Here is an 18,896-nt window from a genome sequence, read left to right on the forward strand (position 1 = left end):
AAATTATTTATGTTTCCACCACCAACTTTGATTCTCAAGATGTCTATTTTTTGTAATATTGTTTCACTGTACACATTAAATAAATCAGGGCAGAAAACATACCCTTGTCTAACACCTCTCTTGATTTTCGTAAACTGACTCACTTCTCCATCTATTCTTACAGCGGCAGTTTGTTCCCAGTACAGATTTCTGATTAGGCAGAGGTCTTTCGAATCTAGATCTAGAGTTTTCTGTAATGTTTCAAACAACGTATTGTGCTTCACTTTATCAAATGCTTTTGTGTAGTCAATAAAACAAACAAATCTATTTGCACTTGAATAGCTCGTTCTGATAGTATCCTTAACATCAATATTGCATTTCTTGTACCTTTGTCCTTCACAAAACCACATTGTTCTTTACCTATTTCAGTTTGTATCTTACTTTTAGCTCGTCATCAAAATTCTTAGAAGTATCTTGGTGATACGGCTCATTAAACTTATGGTCCTATGTAATTCACATTCTATTGCTCCAGGTTTCTGAGGAAGAGTGATAAACACTGATTTTTTCATCTCATCTCATAAATGTCATTGATTAAATCAGTAAGTTTTTCAATTCCATAATTTTCAAGGGCAATAATTTGCTCTATTACTAATTCATCAAGACCTGCTGCCTTTCTTTTCTTCATCTTTTTTTTAGCATTACGAACTTCAGATTTTAAAATACTTGGATCTTCAATGTTTTTCTTAATTTCTGGTTTTTCGCCTCGATCGTCTTCAAACAATTCCTGAATATACTCAGTCCATCTGTTCATAAGGACGATAATGGTACTGTCCTTTGCTTTCAAACATCCACCTGAAGAACAGAGGAGCTTTTTACCAGTGATACTCTTGATTTGTTGATGTAACCTTTTTGGATCAGTAATTAGAATTCTTTCTGTTTGCTCACATTCCTGGTTTAACCACTCTTCTTTGGCTTTTTGACATAAGCTTTTAACTTTTTTATTTAAGGACTTGTATTCTATAGGATTTGCTTTCTTCTGTCTCCTTTCTTCCATTAGATTTTTGATTTCATCTGTCATCCATTTATTCTTTGTGCTTTTTTCTTTTTTAGGAATCACTGACTTTGCTGATTCTACCAAGGCATCTTTTAGATAGTTAAATTTCATTTCTACATGATTGCTATCACCTGCAACAGATTCTATTTCTAGACTTTGAAATCTGTTCCTTACTTTTCAATTGTAAATTTATGTCTTAAGTTTTCTCCTTTAATTAATTGCAAGTAGTCAAGGGATTGTTCAGGTTTTTGCTTCTTTAGTTTTTTTAAGTTTTACTTTTACATGACATACTACTGGGTTATGGTCACTATTACAGTCTGCACCTGGATATGTTTGGCATTGCGTCACTGAGTTTCTAAATCTTTGGTTTATAGTAATAAAGTCAATTTGATTTCTGGTGTTATCACCTGGACTGTTCCAGGTCCACAAGCGTCTTGGATGGTTTTTAAAGTAGGTATTCATAATGACCTGATTATTCATCTTGCACCATTCTACCCATTTCTCACCTCTGTCATTTCTTTCCCCTAGTCCAAATTTTCCTATGGTATTTCCATCAGCACCTTGTCCTACTTTAGCATTTAGATCTCCCATGACAATAACAATATCTTGAGATTTGCATCCATTCTTTGCTTGTTCAACCTCCTCATAGAATTTATCTATATCCTCATTTGTTCCCTCTGTTGTTGGTGCATATACCTGTATAATTGCTAAATCAAATGGTTGTCCTCTGAATCTAACAAGGAGCACTCTTTCGGATACTGCCCAATGTCCTAAAACAGGGGAAGAGAATAGTACCTTTAAAGAAATGGCCCACCATCTTATCTCAAAAACATTTTATATTCCTGTGACAGCATAATTAAGGATTAATGTGGCTTATGATCAATAAATTCTGCAAATCCAAATACATCTTGTTAGAAGAGGACAAAAAAAATCTAAGTCGCCAATGTGCATTTCTGGCAATTGTGAAGAAATCAGAGGGATTCCTGAAAGATGCATTCCATATAACTGCTTTTAGCATTCTCCAGACTGCTTAAAGTCACGTGCTTGGAAAGCTACATCATTCATCCTACGTGGGGAGCTTGAGAGAAAGGACACTCAAAGTATGTCTTTGTAGCTACACATTGCTGCCCAAAGGAAAGGCAAAGATCACCACTGGTTAACCATGACTGATTTTAGGCACCAGGCAATATTAAATGATAAATACTAAGAAACAAACTGAATGCTGAAGAGCTGAAATTAAGGTTGCTGGTTTGTTAATATCCCAAAGCAATGGTTAACATTTTGGATGACACCTTTCATGTTAAAACTTAAACAGCTGCCCAGTGGAACAACTAATAAATATATCATTCTCCCCTTCAGCCCTTTAACACCAAATTGAAATTCAATTATAGCTTCCAGTTTACTGTTTTTGTTAAATTTCCAGTGTTCTCATCTGGGTCAAAAAATTAAAGAGCATGCTACAACAACATGACTGAAAATAAAGCTAATAATCATACTCACTTATCCCTTGATAGGGACTTAACAATAGTTCACAGATTAAACGTATACTTGGAGTACATTTATGAAAAGCTGTCACCTGCCTATATAAAGCAAGCTGTGTTCTGGTTATGAAATTTTAAAGAAAACAGCTTGCATTTCTATTTTTAAACCACAACAGTGGAGCTATTCATAAATAGCTTTATGGATCTTCAGAAGCTAGCAATAAACCCACCTACTTGGTAAGTGCCCACAACTCACTTGGTCAGTGATCATCAGGCAATGCTCTTTTATCCACTTGCACAGACAAAAACCAGTACACTCCATGTCTTTCCAGTTTTCCTGACCCCTACCTTGCATTACTGCTGCAATCTATGATGTGGGTGGGAATTGTACCAGGAATTCCCACACAGTGTGCAGTACTATTTCATCTTTTGGAACAGCTGGGTGGATTGAACTGGAGAGATGAGGAAGAATGGTCACTAGATTGGCACTAGTAAATAATTACAGAGAGAAAATATAATCAGACCCTCATGCTGACCATGTTGTCAACGATCACCAGCAATTCTGTTGAGTTAGTTCAAAACCTATTTTCTGTACTCCAGTCTCACACTTCACTACCAGCTGCCTATACTGTTGGCTGAACCATTCAGATTTTGCAAGGATAATCTGAATTGGTTTTTTTCACAATCTGGACATTGCCAGAGGAGCTGGCATTTAATGACTATCTTAAATTGCCCTTGAGGTGGTATGGTGAGCAACTCTGAGCTGCAGACAGTCCTGGTGAAGTTATTTCCATATACCATCAGGGGGAAGTCCTTCAAAAAACTTTGGGCTGTAAGGACCCGAGTCATTCACCAAAGGATATCCATCCTCAGACTTGCTCTTGTTGCCACCATATTTATGTGACTGGTCTGCTTGGGTTTCTACTACTACTATGTCGACTCAGGCCTAGGGGGCCAGCATTGGGCACGATGACGGACTCTCCACTTCTCCCTCTCCCTCATCGGTGTGTTCAGTTCATCTACATTAGCTGCGCCTCTGTCTTCTAGGAGCGTGTTGACCATAGTCTTGGGGGGGGGGGGGCGCCCAGGATTCATCCTCCCATGCTTGGGCTCCCATATGATGACTAGGCTGGCAGGTAGCTCGGGGTGGCATAGACAGTGCCCTGCTAATTGCAGTCTTCTCGCCTTGATTTTAGTGGTAAGCATCGGTAGGTCGTCATAGAGCTCAACGTTCGTCATGTGCTGTTGCCAGCTCATGTCAAGAGCCATCCGGAGCATTCATGAATAGCAACCATTCAGAGACTTTCTCATAGTCTTGGTGAGTGTCCACGTCTCGCATCCATACGTGAGAATGGACTCAATGACTACTATGAAGATCCTCTTTTTAAGCCCTCTGGTCAGGTTCGCCTTCCAGATTTCCTTCATGTTGTTCACAGCCCTCCACACCAGCGCCTTCCGTATCTTTATGTTCTTCTCCGAACTCATCATTCCTGACCTGAGATACTTGTAGTCAAAGACTTTCTTAATGGTATCATTCTTTACGGTCTTGAGAGTACCTTCATCGCAGATAAACAGCATGTACTCTGTCTTTTTAGCATTTAGGTGAAGTCCAATTTTATTGCACTCAATTTCCACTTTTGTCAGTAGCTGCTGTGCTTCCTCCATCTGGTCAGAGAGCAGGACTATGTCATCTGCAAAATCGAGATCTGTGAGCGTAACTGGTCTGACCCTTTTGGTACGTCCTGGTTTTATGGTAAAACCAAGCTTGTCATGATCTTTGGTAGCTTGATGTAAAGCGTAATCAAGGATGATTATAAAGATGTGGGGTGCCAGAGTGTCTCCTTGCAGCACTCCAGCTAGGAGCTCGAACACTGCTGCTTCTCCGTCTGGTAATACAACATTCGCCATGGTTTTGGTATAGTTGGACTCTATTGCTCTCAGTAGATGGTCTGGAACTCCGTATGCTTTCAGGATCTTCAGCATTTTACCTTGGTGAATGGAGTCAAAAGCTTTGTGAAAATCGATGTAAGTAAGCACGGTTGGCAGGTTGTTCTTCTTGACTTCCTTGATGATTCTATGGAGAGCAAAATATTTGCATTACTGTGTGCACTTCTGTTGAAAACCATTCTGATTGAACCTTAGTTTAGGGTCAATGGCGGTGCGAATCCCATTCAAGATCATCTGATTGTATAGCTTTGCTGAGATGCAGAGCAAGCTGATACCATGGTAGTTATCTGTCTTCATGAGTGATCCAGACTTGGGGACTGGGATAATGTTTGAGAGTGACCATCAGTGCCATATTACATTCGTCCAGCAAGATGTCGTCCAGGTCACAGTTCTTCAGGACATCTGGTGGTATCCCATTTGGTCCAGCACTCCCGGCCTGTTTGAGTGCATATTTGGCCTTCTTCAGTTCCTCAATGGTGAATGGGCCATCATCGATGTTGACTTGTGTTAGTATCGTGGGTATGTCCTCCTCTTCTTCCGTGATAGTTGGAGGGCTTCCCAGCAGGTTCTTAAAGTGGGTAAACCATGTCTGGACACAGTCCTCTGCTGTTTTACCACTTATTTGACCTGATGGGGACTTCTTCCATCTGCTGATCTTGTTGACTAGGTGCCATGCATCTCCATGCTGCTTGTCTTCATTAGCAGCCTCTACCTCTCTAATCCTCTCAGCTAGTTCCTCTTCCTTTAGTCGGTCGTAGGTGGCAAAGAGATTCTTCTTTGCTGTCTTGAACTCGTCTCTTAGCTCTTCTGTTTCGCTCCTTCTAAGTTCAGCATGACAAGCATTGACCACACTTCTTGCTGTGACGACGTCAGGATGTTTCGAGATCCAGCTCTTCTTGATTCGCTTCACAGTAGGCAAACTCTTTATTGCATCTGTGTGTGCGTCTATGAGCTGTTGATAGCGGTCCGTGGCAGTCTCTTCCTCCTCCCTTTCCAGTGGGCTGAAGCGATTTCTCACCTCCACTGTGTACTGGTCTTGAAGAACAGGTTGAGAGGAGAACGCCTTCCAGTCTACCTTCTCCTTGGGACCTGTGGCTTTGGGTTGCCGCAGGCTCAGTCTCAGTCTCACTTGCATTGACACTACTCTGTGGTCAGAACTGACCAAGTTGAAGGTGCTGCAGGCTTCAGTGTTGATAACAAAATTACGCCATTTTGTTCTGGTCAATGGTAACTTCTAGTTTGTAACAATGGGGACTTGTGATATTGATGCTGAGTGTCAAAGGCTCTCAAATGCTAATGTTGCTTGCCTGTCACTTTAGTTGTGTGAGTGTTCATTTGTCTCTTAGCAGCCCTGAATGTCATCTAGACCCTGCTGCTCCCAGGGGGCAACTGCTTCAGATGTAGAGGTATCAGGAATGGAACTGGAGATTGCACAATCATCAATTTCACATCTTGTGCAGAAAAGAAGTGAATTTACAGGATTTATCAAAACTAATCCCTAGTTATACAATGCAAGACTGGTCAATCCAAGATCTTGCTGATGTTCATTTGTTTTGGTAGAGGAAATACTTGCTCTTGCCACCATCAACCCACCCTTCCCCAGAATCTACCAACTTTACAAGGATCCATTGATGTGAATGGATGTAGTCCATAACCTTGGTCACTTTCCTCAGGCTTCCAGAACCTTCTACAGTGGCCTACAGTGTGTCTTATGTATCAATGATTTCCATAGTTAACTTACTTTATTCATAATGAGTAGTCCATCCTTCTATCCTATCCAAAGGCCATCTTTTCAGAATATCCAATTTCTTAATGATTTGCATCCTTAAATATTACCCTTAAATCTATCCTAATAAAGTTCATCACAGATTCCAAACACAGCTTCCAAATTATTCTTCAATGACCATAACATATGGTTTTGGGGATAGTTCACCTATGGCTGATCATTTAAGTAAAACTTGGCATAGTACAATTTAGAAAAGTGAACACTTTCTCATTTCCCCAACTTTGGTCAGTAAGATTGTTTTTTTTTTTGCTAGATTGCTTAAATAGTGGTTAAAGTTCCGGTGAAACATCTGCTTGGATTGCATTGAAGAAATAAGATATGATCTATACATCACATTTACAACAGAGGTGTTTTAAAAAATGTATTAAGAATCTTTTGAAGGTGCACTTTTACATAATATTAATCCTCTCCAACCATGTTAGTCACCTTGCATTATTTAGACAGGCACACTTCTTTGTAAATCAACGGGAACAATAATATTGTCCATGCCAGTTTTATTCCTTGCTGATTTGAAATCACAGCCTCCAACTGAGATCCAGTTTTTTGATGGCTAGTCAATGGGCATCTCAACCGTGTAGTTTTTTTGAGCTTAGAAGTTGTGTTTAGCAAATTACTGGCAGGGGCTAATCACATTCTATCCCTAGATGATTACAAATACTTTTTTTTTTAAAAACCAGGAATCACTGGATTTTGTTCAGGAGTAGATTGTGGACTTTCTTTCCTCCAGCATTATCATAACACTTAATGGGTATGTAGCATTTATATCATTTTAAATCTACGAGGAAAAACAAAATAAATTCCATTTATTTTATTAACATGTCGTCAGTTGGATCCAACATTGGCGTAAGTGAAGAAGCAAGAGAGTGGTAGTAGATGCGGCTGTCTCTCCGAATGGAGGCCTATGACTAGTGAATGAGGCAGGGATCAGTGCTGGGTCTGGGGGCGTGGTGAACAGCGAGGTAGGCTACCAAAGCTTGCAGCATGATCTTGACCAGCTGGGAAAATGGGCTGAAAAAATGGAAGATGGAATTCAATGCAAACAAGTGTGAGGTGTTGCACTTTGGGAGGAGAAACCAAGGTAGGACTTACACAGTGAACAATAGGGCATGAGGAGTGCTTTGGAACTGAGGTATCTGGTAATACAGATCCTTAATTCCTTAAAACTAGTGTCACAGGTAGATAGGGTCTACCTATGCTTTTTGCACATTGGCCTTCATAATGAGGGCACTGAGTATAGGAGTTGGGATTAACTCATCATGCATCCAGGACACCTTCAAAAGGACATGTCTCAGAAAGGTGGCATCCATCATTGAGGCACCGCCCCCCCCCCAACCAATCCCCCAGGACATGCAAACAACAGGAATTCTGCAGATGCTGGAAATTCAAGCAACACACATCAAAGTTGCTGGTGAACGCAGCAGACCAGGCAGCATCTCTAGGAAGGGGTACAGTCGACGTTTCAGGCCGAGACCCTTCGTCAGGACTAACTGAAGGAAGAGTTAGTAAGAGATTTGAAAGTGGGAGGGGGAGGGGGAGATCCAAAATGATAGAAGAAGACAGGAGGGGGAGGGATGGAGCCAAGAGCTGGACAGGTGATTGGCAAAGGGGCTACGAGAGGATCATGGGACAGGAGATCCGGGGAGAGGAACAGCTTCATCCATTCTGCCATCAGATTTCTGAATGGATAATGGACCCATGAACACTACCTCACTACTTTACCCATTTCTCTTTTTGTAGTTTATAATTTTATGTATTGCAATATACTGCCGCCGCAAAACAACAAAATTTCACGACATACAGTATACCAGTGATATTAAACCAGATTCTGATGTCATGTTGAGGTTGTACAAGGCATTGGCAAGGCTGAGTTTAAGAATATTGTGTGCAGTTCTGTTCACTTATCTACAGGAAAGATATCAATAAGCTTGAAAAAAAATGCAGAGAAAATTCACATGGATGTTGCCAGAACTTGACCTGAGTAATAGGGAAAGGCTGAGTAGTTTAGGACTTTATTCCTTGGAGCACAGGAGAATGAAGTGAGATCTTATAGAGTATACAAAATTATGAAGGTTATAGATAGGGGGAATGCACGTAGACTTTCTTCCCTTCTCAGGCTGGATAAGAATAGATCTGGAGGTTATAGGAATTGGGTGAAAGGTGAAATATTCAAGAGGAATCGGAAAGAAACTTCTTCACTCAGAAGGTGGCACAAGTGTGGTTCAATTGCAACGTTTAAGAGAAGTTTGGATAGGTACATGGATGGAAGGGACTTGGAAGGATATGGTCTGGGTGCAGGTAGATGGGACGAAGAAGATTGGGTCGGTATGGACTAGTCGAGCCAAACAACCTATTTCTGTGCTGAAGTAATCTGACTCTAATAATGTACAAAAACATCAAAGCCAAGGAGAGGATAAACTTGGAGAAGATTTACTTGGATATATGGGTATTCCTTGATTTACGAATGTTCGATCTATAAACTTTCGCTATGTCATACTTTGAGAGGAATGGTCTTCCACTTATGAAGATATTTGACATTAAAATTAATAGAAATACCTAATGCCAGAATTCCAACAATGCATTTTGGCTAGACTTTTCAACTTGTGAACTTCACTTAATATTTGTCAGGAATGCATCCCTTTCATAAATCAAGGAGTAAAAGCATGAATGAAGGGGTTTAATTGCAAGGAGTAACTAGAAACACTGCAGTTTTTTTTTACTCCAGACATGTTAAGAATAGTCATATAGAACTTATACAAATTGAACTGTCTTGACAAGTACAAGAAAAATACTTCCATTTACTATGTTGGTAATAAGGGAGAAAATAAATCTTTTGTACTAAGTTGTTAGAAGTTTTTTTTTTAAAGTGGATTACCTTTATGGTACTCCCCAAGAGTCAGCAAAGGCATCATGGGCCAAATAATGACCTGCTTTCTTCCAACATCTTCCCTCTAGCGGAGTTGACTCATATGAGGATTCAATTACAAAAACGCTTCATGCTTTTCACTGCTTTGCACAGTAACAATTTTCCCACATCAGTGTGTGCCCCTGTTCCAGCAGGAAACAATATTTGGTGAAGGAATCCTGGCCATTTTGTCTCTGTTAATTTTAATAGAAGACATCTGGCTGAAGTCAACAGATGCTCGAACGTGCGTTCAGAATTTCCTTGAACTGTCCAGCTAAATTCTGCGCTTATTCAAGCTCGTTTGAAGTAAATTTATAATCAAAGTACATATATATCATCATAAGCAACCCCAAGATTTATTTTCTTGCAGGTATTCTCAATAAATCCAATAACTATAATAGAATCAATGAAAGGCTACATCAAAAAGGCAACCAGTGTGAAAGAGAGAACAAACTGCAAATACAAAAAAAAATTAGAACAATGAAAAAAAAGCAATAAAATATTGAGAACCTGAGATAAAGAGTCCTTGAAAGTGAGTCTATAGATTGTGGCAATTATTCAGTAATAGGGCAAGTGAAGTTGAGTAAAGTTATCCCCTCCAGTTCAAAGGCCTGATGGTTGAGGGTTAATAACTATTCCTGAACCTGGTGGTGCGAATGCAGAGACTCCTTAACTTCTTCCTGATGGCAATTGTGGGAAGACAGCATGACCCGGGTGATGGACCTTGTGATTCTACAGCAACATGAACAAACACAGCAAATAAGTGCCATAACACAAGGGGATGCCATAATGTTACTTTTAAGATAAAGATGCAGTATGTGTGCATGTGCATTTAATGAGACAAATCTATGACAACTTCAGATGCCATACAGTGCACACATTAGGTCACTCAGAGTACACAGCATTCCAGGGGGAAAAAAATCTCAAACTGCGTTCCGGAATCCTTTCAATTAATCTATCAAGCTAATTCATTCATTTTACACTTAAATCAAATGCTGCTTATATATGAAGGTCAAAAACACTTGCAGAAACAAATTGACAAATGACTGTCAGCAAAACGACAGGCAATAAATCAAGATTATTAACTTCCCAAAGCTTTCCTGAAGACACTGCTGACATGGTGGGCAACAAAATCAATATAGTCAAAACAGTACAATACAATAAATCAAATTTCAGAAGGATTCAGAATTTAACAGAGGGCAAATATATTTGCAGTATACTTATGAATTTGACAAGGATTCATATTATAATCTTAAAGCTCATGCTTTACTTCTCTGAGAGGACAATACACAGAACATTATAAATTTCTGTTCATAAACACTATACAGTGAAAACTTTTAAATTTCTCAGAAGCAGTTCCGCCAGCTGCTTCATCTCTCAAATCCACTAATAAAACACTTCCCACAGGAGCCGGTCAGCTCAACACCTTTATAATCGACCTTCACATGACAACTTCGAAGTTCAAAAATGCCACTAGAAGCAGGGAGGATATGATTGGATACAGCCTTCTTATGCAAAATAGGTAAAAGAAACTGCTGGTTCACTGAACAAGGGGTTATGATACTATATTGTGTTGGTATCCTAGATGACCAGAGAACACGAATTAAACCACAATGAGACATACAAAATTCAGTCCTTTTTTAAAAAAAAGAAAAAATAGTTAAGTTTTAGGAGAAGTGCCTTTAAGTGGCTTTGAACCTGTCAGATTGTCGTTACAAAGCTACCTAATGTGCCAAGTGCTGAGGAGGGTGGGGAGTGAGAAATATATGTACACAGCATGTTATTACGGAAAAAAAGACAGCATTTTAACAGCTCTGGCCTAAGTGAGACTATTTTTCAAATGAATGTGGCTGACTCATGTGTGTGAGCTATTTTATTAAACTACAACATCAGAAAAAGCAGCATGACATCACCTTGTCAATAAATTTGCTCTTGCCCTGAGAAAAATCAGAAGAAAAATTAAGGGAAAAAAAAGACACCAACAACAGGAGACCACCAATCAAAACTACTATGCACCAGATTTGTGAATCCATTGTCCTTCATGTATATACCTTTGATCATTTGGAGGTGTTGACAGAAATGGTGCTCAATCTATTGCATGAAGCCAGAATGATATCATAGTTCATAAAAAATTATAAAAAGCTATTTTCAAAGCATTTCCTATGTGATGTTTGAGATTTTCAAACCTCATAGGAAAAAACTATGAAATAGCCCAGTGTGGCAAGATTTTCAAATGTGATTTCTCACAACAGCAGCACTTTCTGAATCCAAAATGAGCAAACAGTTCCTTCAACAGAAAGTAGGAAGAAAGTTTTCCTTCAAGTTTTTAAAATAATCTGCCATACTCCATGTTGTGCAACAGGAACTGAAAATATTAAAGGAATACCACATTTGTTCATCTAAGCATTTGCTGAGTAATCTAGCTACTTTTATGAAGTGCAATTTAAAAGCTATTACAAGCAAATGGTAAGTACCAAGTTTTTTAAAAATTTAACTGCAGTCAGTTTGCCGTCTGCATATTACAAACACCTTTTCTTTAAAAATCAGTTCAGCATGACAGCTAACAAAATCAAATAATAAAAAGTTAATATTTTGGGCAGAGACCTTTCATTAAGCCTCTTCAATCTCAGCCAGAAACAGCAACTGTTTATCACCCCCCATTGATGCTGCCTGACCTGCTGAGTTCTTCTAGCATTTTGTTTGTTGCTCAAGATTTTCAATACCTGCAGAATCTTGTGTCTACATTATATTACAACTAACTTACTTTTTTTTTAAAAAATCAGTTCTGCATCCGAGAAAATTTGTGAATTTTCAAGATAATTTGGTATCCATACAGTAATCCAGTCAAGAGAAACTTCACTTTTTTTTCTTTCGAAAACTGCAATGGAACTCAATATTCTGATCACTCTAGATAGATGTTAATAATATTTAGGCTGTTTACTGAATAAGACTATTCCAAACCTAATAAAGCTAATACCCAACCCTGGATCAAAGTGTTGGGTTCCACCAGGGATCTCTGGATCTCTCAGAGTTAGGTAAGGTTTGTCGTATTGCTATATCACTATCTTAAACTACACGTTCCTTGCCACCAAATTATTAATTCTAGAGTTTCCTTAGCTAGCAATATCTTCCAATCAAGATGCCCAAGAATGTGTGTTAGGTCTACTAATAGCACTATATATGTAAATGGACTATTTGATATTAGAGAAATCAACATTTGTTCATGACATCAGTACGCACCACTTTAGGTTGTATAAAATTATAGAGATACCATTAGATGAGGCAAACAGCAAAATCTGTGGCAGAACTAGTTAATTTCACTGCTGGTAAGTGTGAGGACATCCATTCAGGGCCTGAATAAAAGTGATTTCAATTTTGAAAACATTTAATGACATTGATAAGGCAAATGAGGAGAGATGGAAGAATATTTGCAGATGGAGATACCAGCACTCTAAAAATTAGGACAAAGCTTTCAAGAGTTAAGTTGTTAAATACTCTTGTTATAAAGAACAGTAGAAGTTTGGAAATCTTTAGAAAGTGTCAATTGTAGTTTTTTGAGCATCATAGGATATGGGGAGAGCAAGTTATTTATATATCAGGTTAATCCAATATTGAGAAAATCCTAGACTCCATTCTAGACATCAACATAACAAATTCAGGGCACAAAAACGTAGCTTTGCAACCTCTTACACCTCACTGGTAGCAGATTTTATGTGCAATGAAGGACGTTTGCATCACTAGATCACAAATTAGAGAAGATTTTGAAATTTCACAAGTCATAAGCCTGTTAAATTTGAGCTGAAAAGATGAATATCAGCAATAAAAAACATAAAAGCCTTTAAAATGTGATATGTACCTGGAAGAAGATAGCACAAAAATACATGTCTTAAATCAACTTTTGAGAAAAGGCTTGCCAGAAAGCCCTGTATTTATTACCCATCTCTTTTTGTTCTTGAAAGAAGTGGTGGTGAGCTATTCCTTGACCTGATGATCCGATAATGAGATTTTCATAATGTTAGGAACAGAATGGCAAGTGTTTATGTTTCCAGTCACCTGAAGTCCTTGTCTGCCTTGCTGGTTGCAAAGTACAGTCAGACTCACCTAAGTGAGTAGTTACAATGCAGTTGTACTGTAGATAAATGGCTTTTAAAGTTTGGCCAATGACACTCAAATGGGTCAGATGATGATGCAAAATTCAATGACCATCTCTACTGCTTTAATAATTGTGCATCTGTAGACCAGAACCTAATACTATTAGGTTGCTTGAGTGAATCATTTGATTAAAGTTAGTCAATTGGAAAGTTGAAAACACATTGCTGTAATGTTGCATCAGTAGTGACGGTAATAAATTTTGAGTGGTGGGACAAGTCTAATCAGGCACACTGCTGAGTCTTGGAGAGTGCTCAGCTTTTTGAGTGTTACTGGAACTGCTCTTACTCAAGCAAATAAGGAGTATGCCACATTTCTGACTTGCCTTTTGTAGATGGTGGAAAGTAATTGGGCTGTCAGGGGGCAAGTCACTCACTGTAGGATAACCAATGTCTAGTCTGTCCGTGTAACCACAGTACCTGCGCTTCTGATTCTGTAGAGTTTCTGGTCAATGGTAACACCAAATTGTTCCTGATGGACAATTCAGTGATGGTAAGGACACAGCCTGCCTTTTTGGTGGTACATATCTTACACCCAAATGTTCTTTTGTACATTTACTCTTCATTTCAAAAATCATTTAAGGAACATTATTTAATATTTACTGCTCAGGGAATAGATACAGGTACTTTAGCTCTCTCGTACCTCTAAACTAACTTGTACAGGATTAACTAAAGTGTAACAGCACATTCCCTGGAGTTATTTTCCCATAATAGAAAATAAGGTGGTGCCAACATTACATTTTAAAGTTTCAAACTTAAATGAAAGTACATGCATTTTGGGTGCCAGGACAGAAAGAAAATATTTTGAAGAATGGTAAACTTTATTGTGACTTTAACATCACAAAATATTTTGCAGAGTTCTTAAAATTTAATACTAAGTCACAAAAAATGTGTACACAGTACCTTTCACAACCACAGAACATCCAAAAGTGCATTACAGCCATAAAACGACTTGGGAATTACAATTACTGTAGTATTGTAGGAAATACTAATTAGGGTGCACCAATAAATGCAAATCTGTCAACAGTTAAGGTCTTTAGTTACAGGTTGAGTGATAAATATTGATTCACCTATTAGAGGTAGCAATCAGAATCAGGTATTAAATTTTAAGAACATATCACTCGCATATGTTGGGAAATATGTCAGAATCAGATTTATTATCACCTGCATCACCTGCATGTGGCATGAAATTTGTTAACTTAACAGCAGCAGTACAATGCAATACATAACATAAAAGGGAAAAAAGTATCAGTTATAGTAAGTATATGTTTATTAAGTACTTAAGATTAAAAATAGTGCAAAACAGAAATAATATAGTTTAAAAAGTGAGGTAGTGTACATGGGTTCAACGTCCATTTAGGGATCATACAGTAGAGGGGAAGAAGCTGTTCCTGAAAGATGTTGTTTTACGGCAGCAGCACATTGCAATACTCTGCACCGTGCATCTGTAAAAATTTGTGACATACCAAGTGTCTTTGGTGACATATCAATTCTCCTCATACTAATGAAATATAATTGGTGTCATGACTCTCTTGTAATTGCATCAGTATGTTGGGCCCAGGATAGATCCTCAGAGATGCTGACACCAAGGAACTTGAAACTGCTTACCCTTTCCACTGGTGAATTCTTGATGAGGACTGGTGTATGATCTTTCCAGTGCCCTCTCCTGATCCATAATCAATTCCTTGGTCTTATTGATGTTGAATGCAAAGTTGTTCTTGTGATACCATTTAACTAGCTGATCTATGTTGTTCCTATATACCTCCTCATCACCATCTGAAATTCTGCTAACAATCACTGTGACATCAACAATTTTATAGATGCCTTTTGAGCTTACCTAGCCATAAATTTGTGAGTATAGAGAAAGTAGAGCAGTGGGTTAAGCACGCATCTTTGAGGTGTGCCAGTATTGATTGCCAGTGTGGAGATGTTATTTCCGATCTGCACATACTGTGGTCTCCTGGTGAGGAAGCCAAGGATCCAGTTGCCAAGGGAGGCACAGAAGCCCAGGTTTTGGAGTTTGCTGATTGGAAATAAGGATATGATTGTATTGAATGCTGAGCTGTAATCAATAAACAGCACCCTGACGCAAGTATTACTAATGTCCAGGTGAGCCAAGGCTGAACGGAAAGCCAGTGAGATTGTATTCGCTGTAGACCTATTGTGGCGATAGGCAAATTGCAATGGTCCAGGTTCTTTTTAAGTAGGAGTTGATTCTAGCCATGACCAACCCCTCAAAGCACTTCATCACAGTAGATGTGACAGCAAATCGGTGAAAGTCGTTGAGGCAGCTTTCCCTGCACTTCCTGGGCCATTGGTATGCTTATCACCCTTTCGACGCAAGTGCAAACCACCAGCCGCAGCAGTGAGAGATTGAAAATGACCTTGAACACTCTCACAGTTGGTTGGCACAGGTTTTCAGAGCCCTATCAGGCTGACAGCTTACGAGGAGTCACCCTCTTGAAAGATGTTCTGACATCGTCCTCCAAGACAGAGATTACACGGTCATCAGATGCTGCAGAGATTCGCACAGGTGTAGTTTTATTCTCCCTTTCAAAGCATGCATAAAAGACAATGAACTCATCTGGGAGTGAAGCATCACTTTGTATGAAGTACTGGCCTGCAAACTCTGCCAGAACGGACATACATCCTATTGCATCTCTAACCTCAATCAGAATTCCTATTGCGCTCTTAAGATAGCCTTTCATAGATCATGCGTGGATATCTCGTATAGTTCTGGATCACCAGTCTTGAATGCTACAGATCTAGCCCTTAGCAGTCTATGAATCTCCTGGCTCATCCATGGCTTTTGGTTTGGGCATGTCCAGCATGTACTCTTCTACACGGGTTTTGATAAAGTCGGTGACACTGTGGCATATTCATTCAGACTCAAAGGTGAATAACTGAATATTGTCCAATCCACCAACTCAAAGCATTCCTGTAAGTGCTCCTCCATCTCCCTTGACCATACCTTCTTAGTCCTCACCACTGTTGCTACTGTCTTTAGTCTCTGCCTATACACTGGGAGTAGAAGTACAGCGTCATGATCGGACTTTTAAAAGTGTGGACATGGGATGACACAGTAAGCCTTCCTGATGGTGGTATAACAATAGTCAAGTGTGTTGACTCCTCTGGTTCCACAGGTGATAGGTTGGTGGTAGTTATTCAGGCACTTAAAGCTGGCCTGGTTGAATTCTCCCACAATGATAGGAAAGGCATCAGGGTGCACAGTTTTGTGCCTGCTGATTAATTTACTCAGCTCCTTCAGTGCCTGCCTGATGATATCCTGAGGCAGAATGTACACTGCTAATAGGAAGATAGCAGAAAGATCCGTTGGCAGATAAAATGGACATTTGGCCATTAGATGTTCCATGGCAGACAAGCAGGATTAAGACAGAACCGCCAAGTTTGTACACCATGAAGAGTTAACCAAACACCATATTCCAGCTCCTCTGCCTTTAAGACTGAGCTGTCCTGTCTTTGTGGAGAATGGTGAAGCTAATGGGCTGCAATACTGCGTCCAACACTCCCTGATGTTCCTCTAATCACGATCTGAGGTCTTCAGTTTTATTGTCCAGAGATTCAGGAGTGGAAGTCTATGGTCTCTAAGCTTCAAGCATACCTATTGACCAGTGTGGCGTCCCCACTTCCCACTTTCTTAAAGGAGAATGGCACCCGAGTCTGCCATCTGAGATTTGTTGATTTTGAGTATCGACACAATTTTAAAAAAACATCTTGAAACGATGTTGCTTACTGACGTATCCATATCTGTGACTGGATTTCAACTGTACTGACTAGTACAGGGGAATATTTGTTGATTCCCATTGGAGCTGGAACAGTCAAGTGCATTGTCGTGGAGGTGGAAATTGGTAGTCTTAATGATAGAGTGGATTTGTAGTCCAAAGTTCACTTTGAAGACAAACAGACATCAAGGTGTCAACAAGATTGATTCAAGACTGGTTTATATTAATTTAGCACATTTACTTTAAATAATCCTGTTCTGAACAGGATGAGGATATGATGAGGATGTGAGTGAGACTGCTGCTTCTAAGCTCACAGGAATTTCCAGAGAGACTGTGACCTCCTAGTATGACGCTTCCTTAATTTTAGCCATTACTCATAGCATTTAGTGTATAATCTTATGGGTTTCCTGTTTATTCAGTTAAGAACAAGACTTGGTTGTACTAATTCTACTCTCTCTCATTTCCACAGTATTCAGGATATCCAGTGGCAGAAGCCCACCATCCATCAAGTTTCATATTCATAATTTATCAAGTTTCATATTCATCATTTATTTATTACTGAACTAAGGGGTAGGGAGGGAGTACTTAAGAAGTTCCACTTTCAAACTTGACATCTAAAATGAATGAAGAAAAACAAACAAATACAGTATATACAAACTATAATTACATTCAGAGATATTACATTGCTGTTGGGGTCACAGAGCAGTAGTCTCAAAGGGAACTTCCAACACATTTTTCAACAGAATCATTATAAAACACCAGAACATAAAAAATAGTCACAAGTTTATCAGCATATTCAATGGATAAGCATACAATTAAAACATAATTGAAATTTTCAAATATACACAGATGAATGCAATGCAAGGAAAACGAGGTCATCACTTCGGTTTGAAAGAAAGACACGACCCTAATTTTAATTGTTGACAAATTAGAAGGTGTTAGTGCTTAAAGAGACCTGGTGAAAGTTAACACATAGAAAATGACAAACAATTAGAAAAGCAAATGGTACATTAGCCTTTATAGCAGGAGAATTGAGTCCAAACCGAAAGACTTGTTGCTCCAGTGACAAGAGCACAGGTGAGACCAGATCCTGGATAACTACATATAGGTCTGATCTCCCTATCAAAGGAGGGATATTCTTGCATAAGAGGGAGTACAATGCTTCACTCAATTGATTCCTGGAACAGTAGGTTTGTTGTATGAGAGATGGAGTAAACTGGGCCCATATCTTTGAGCTCAGAAGAACAGGAAGTGATAGCAGTAAAATGTATAAAGTTCTAAACAGGCTTACCCGGGTAGATGAAAAGATGACGTTTCCCCTTGCTCAGGTGTCCAGAATGATGGGTCACATACTCAAGAAGTGAGCCATTTAGGAAAGAGCTAATAATTTCTTCTCTGGGCAGAATTGAATATCTGAAACTACTGCAGGCGTGAACAATCAAATGACTTATCCCCCCTTCTACATTTCATGTTTTTACAATTACTTTAAAATTTGTCACTTCTGGTCCCTTCTTGCCTTTGAGATACAAATGGTTGTTGGAGTGAATTATAAGATTGCCTATAGAAGCTGACTTGTGATCTGCATAACTTCAAAGGAAACAAATCCATGAATGCTGAGGTCCTGAATCAGATCTTATAACTCACTCCTGCTCTAGAGCAGGAAAAGACACAGAAGACATCCTGGCCATCCACTGCACCTAGTCCCATCTCCAGCCGTCTCAACTCTGTCTTGACACTGGATCCAGATGGGAATTGGGAAGAGAGAGTGAGGCGGACGCTGAGCAACTCTCCCTCACTTAAATCCAAATCACACACTAGTCTCGACACCATCATAATGATGTCGAGGTCCTCATCGA

At 39.2% G+C, this 18,896-nt stretch overlaps 1 protein-coding gene across 6 annotated transcripts in view; it reads right to left on the bottom strand.

Annotated features, from left to right (window-relative positions):
• The window catches only part of raph1a (Ras association (RalGDS/AF-6) and pleckstrin homology domains 1a), a 206,489-nt gene that overhangs the window by 136,132 nt on the left and 51,461 nt on the right, over positions 1-18,896 (bottom strand). Inside the window, exon 1 of one of the 6 annotated variants that reach the window (XM_072261414.1) lies at positions 9,120-9,138. The exons of the other annotated variants lie outside the window; for them this stretch is intronic. The gene's annotated coding sequence lies outside the window, so the exon portion shown is untranslated. Of the gene's footprint in view, positions 1-9,119; positions 9,139-18,896 lie in introns of those variants that run through there. 6 annotated transcript variants of the gene reach the window in all.

Source organism: Mobula birostris, chromosome 6, assembly GCF_030028105.1.
Source record: "Mobula birostris isolate sMobBir1 chromosome 6, sMobBir1.hap1, whole genome shotgun sequence".
NCBI classification, from domain to species: domain Eukaryota; kingdom Metazoa; phylum Chordata; class Chondrichthyes; order Myliobatiformes; family Myliobatidae; genus Mobula; species Mobula birostris.